This window comes from Rattus norvegicus, chromosome X (genome assembly GCF_021556685.1).
Source record: "Rattus norvegicus strain SHRSP/BbbUtx chromosome X, alternate assembly SHRSP_T2T, whole genome shotgun sequence".
In the NCBI taxonomy this organism is placed as follows: Eukaryota; Metazoa; Chordata; class Mammalia; order Rodentia; family Muridae; genus Rattus; species Rattus norvegicus.
Window position 1 is genome coordinate 63,195,711 of NC_141554.1, and position 3,880 is coordinate 63,199,590.

At 39.0% G+C, this 3,880-nt stretch overlaps 1 pseudogene; it reads right to left on the reverse strand.

The window, feature by feature from the left end:
• Positions 1-794: 794 nt before the first annotated feature.
• LOC103690861 (iron-sulfur cluster assembly 1 homolog, mitochondrial pseudogene) lies at positions 795-1,876 on the reverse strand (annotated as a pseudogene).
• Positions 1,877-3,880: the final 2,004 nt, after the last annotated feature.

Below are 3,880 nucleotides of genomic sequence, written 5' to 3' on the forward strand. Positions count from 1 at the left end.
AAGACTTCCATTCAAAAGAAAACTAATGCAGTCTCTATAAATTAAACTGGTGAGAGCACTGGACAGGCAGGATGCTGCCACCACTCTTCTCACCGAATGTCTCAGACATCATTGCTGTGACTGGTGAGGAAGGGAGAGCTAGGCAGAAGCTCTGAGGACTATTCTCTGTAGTAAGGTCTAAGTGGTCTAGCTGGCTGCTTATCATAAGTGTTTCTAACTGAAAGGTATAAGCAAACCATCATAAAATACTCCTGAATGGAAAGACCAATCCTGATGTTATTCCTCCTTCTAATACCAGAACTCAAAACTTGGACACTGTTGAAGGATTGGCAAACTAAGCATCTGATAATCACATTTTTGGTAAAAATGTAATAGGCCATTAAAGTGTGAGGGAAATGAGGTCTCATGACACTGTCACCCACATTTGGCAAAAGTTTGAGAAAGGGGCAGGAGACACTCACATCCCATCCTGTGAAATAGGTACATGCCTGTTACCACATTCCTCAATTCCTAGGAAAGCAACGACCATGAAGCTCGTTCTAGCACAGAGCAGGCTACAGCATAAGGGCAGGGTAGGAGTTTTCTGTATAGAAAAGAATGACTCAAGGAAATGAACAACTTCTCAGTTTGTGTCTTACAGAGAGTACAGACATCATGTTTTCTCAGTTTGTGTCTTACAGAGAATACAGATACCATATTTTTGGAACTCTTAGCACAGTGGCTTGATTTTCAAATGTGTCGCCTTATTTTCACCCATGAGGCAGCCACACATTATAATTTCTGAGCACGTGACATCACATGATTTCTTCGGTAAGTTCCAAGGTAGACTCTGCTCTCCTGGAACTTGTAATCCTGAGGTTTCCAACCTTAAAACGTTCAGCACAGCCACAGGCTCCCTTGATTTTGTGGTTGTTGAAAACAAACTCACTGGAGAGTTTGTCTTCCCCATTGTCCATCTTTGTTCCTAACAGGGTTAGCTGGGCTTTCTTCTCGATGAACACTTGGACTCCCATCTTGAATAACTTCTTCATCAGAATCTCCTTTTGTCTTTATATACTCCAGGCTATAAAAGAGGCCATTATAGCCCCTGGTTCACATGCTCACTTTTAGATGCAAATGCTCTGGCTTGTCTTTTTTGGTTTTTTGTTTGTTTGTTTGTTTTGTTTTCATTCTTTTTAAACTGAATGGCTTGATACTGCCATTCAATTATGTGTCTTTTTTTTAATCTTTATTAACTTGAGTATTTCTTATTTACATTTCGATTGTTATTCCCCTTCCCGGTTTCAGGGCCAACATCCCCCTAATCCCTCCCCCTCCCCTTCTCTATGGGCTTCCCCTCCCCATCCTCCCCCCATTGCTGCCCTCCCCCCAACAATCTAGTTCACTGGGGGTTCAGTCTTAGCAGGACCCAGGGCTTCCCCTTCCACTGGTGCTCTTACTAGGATATTCATTGCTACCTATGAGATCAGAGTCCAGGGTCAGTCCATGTATAGTCTTTAGGTAGTGGCTTAGTCCCTGGAAGCTCTGGTTGCTTGGCATTGTTGTACATATGGGGTCTCGAGCCCCTTCAAGCTCTTCCAGTTCTTTCTCTCATTCCTTCAACGGGGGTCCTATTCTCAGCTGGCTTGTCTTTAAGAAGTTGTTTTATCTTGTTCACAGCAGAGGGGTTCAGCATGAGTCTGCCAGTGAGTTGCTATTTCCTTTTACTCACAGCCTGCACTACGGCATGGAACAAGGAAGCTGACTTGTTCACCTCACGGCACCCACAGCCTCTTGCTGGAGCATGGGGCCTCACCTTCTTTCCATGGACACGGCGGGTCTCATCAACTACTTTTATATTTTTGGTTGTGAGCCTAGCCTTTAACGGCTGAGCCATCTCTCCAGCCCTATCAACTACTTTTAAATATTCACCTTATCACACCTGATTTTATGTGAACTTTCAAGATGTTGGGAGGTGATAAGTTTGCATTGTCTGAAGAATACTGGCTCTATTTGGTACTTTATCAACTATGAAATCCATGAATTACAAAAGCACTAAATGGGGAATGAATGAGTATATATTGAACAGGCCTCCTAATGCAGTATAGTAGCCACTGGCAAATTTTAAATAAGGATCATCTCCAGATCACAAAACTATCTGTCATGAGGTTCTCCCTTTCTAACCTAAGTTCAAACTGCTATGTGCTGAGACAAAAAAGGATCAAGAGATATTATTCTTCACTTTGCAAGCGATGCAGTTGGTGAATATGCAGCTAAACAATATATTTATCTACTGTTGGTTATATTTTTCAAGACAGTGGTTTTTAACTGGGAGTATTTTGCTCCTCAGCAAACATTTCAAATGTTTGAAGACATTTTTAATTATCTTAAATTACCTGTAAGATGCTACTAGTTATGAGAAGGTACAGTCCAGAAAGCTTTTCATATTGTTTAATTTGCATGCCCTTGCAGCAAAGAATTATCTGGACTAATATATCAATAGTGACTATGATGAGAAATTCTTTGCTACAATGAAGGGATAAGTTAACCAATTGTGTACAGGACATATATCCTGAACAGCAATCTTTATTTCCTTTGTGTTTACCTGGAATAGTTGCCTTAAAAATACTCATATGGTTCTATCCCTTTTCTTTTTTAGATGTTTAAATCCAACGATTCATTGATGACATATTCAATCAGCTTAAAAATAGTTGAATCCTTATTCAATCTTTCAAAAATCCCCATGTCACTTGCTTTCTTGCACTTGGTAAATTTATCTATACATGGATAGCTTTCACTTTTTGTCTTTCTGCAAAACCCTCTTGTGATCAAAGGATTATTTGTTATTCTGAATTTCTAGTAGTGATATGCATATTTGCTCAGTAGCACCTTTGTAATCAAATGAATGAACATAACTGTAGAATATGGTACATGTTCAAGTTCTTAACTTCTCTAAGTCTTGAGTTACTATTGATCAAATAGTGAACTTACTCTTAATCCATTTCAGAAACAGGGAAGAAATAAAGAAGCTTATTTACTCTGCTTAAAATGTTCACAAAACAGCAAAAAAAAAAAAAACAAACATTTTTTTTTCAAATTTAAGTGGCATATTTCATTAAACCTCTTGTATTAACATTCAAGAGAGTATCTCAAATTAAATGGATTAAAATTAATACCAGATTTTCTTTTCAGCGGTTATTGGTTTTGGTACAAATAAAACAATGGATGTCTGGCAAACAGATTTTTCATTTTAATTATCTAAGGATTACAGTGATTTCCGTATCCAACTAGTCTCTCAGGTATACCCATAACATTAAGGAGTCAAATAAATCTTGCTAGATATATAAGTAGTATGTACTAAGAAACCTCTCCATTTATAACAGTTATAACTCCTTACACAAGTAAATGATATATCCAATGATATCACAACAACTATGTGTTAATGTCTCTTAATACTTTCTTAGGATGAAATTTTAACTATCAGATCAAATGAAATCAGTAAGGATTACTATGTCTGTCCCCCACTACATGTAGAGTAGTTTAAGATGGTTAAATTGAACGTTTTTCCCACACAGCATACATCTCAATGGCAAACCATATATAGACTATGGACTAGTTGAATTTAAAAGAGTACAATTTTTTTTTATTAACTTGAGTATTTCTTATATACATTTCGAGTGTTATTCCCTTTCCCGGTTTCCGGGCAAACATCCCCCTCCCCCCTCCCCTTCCTTATGGGTGTTCCCCTCCCAACCCTCCCCCCATTGCCGCCCTCCCCCCATAGACTAGTTCACTGGGGGTTCAGTCTTAGCAGGACCCAGGGCTTCCCCTTCCACTGGTGCTCTTACTAGGATATTCATTGCTACCTATGGGGTCAGAGTCCAGGGTCAGTCCATGTATA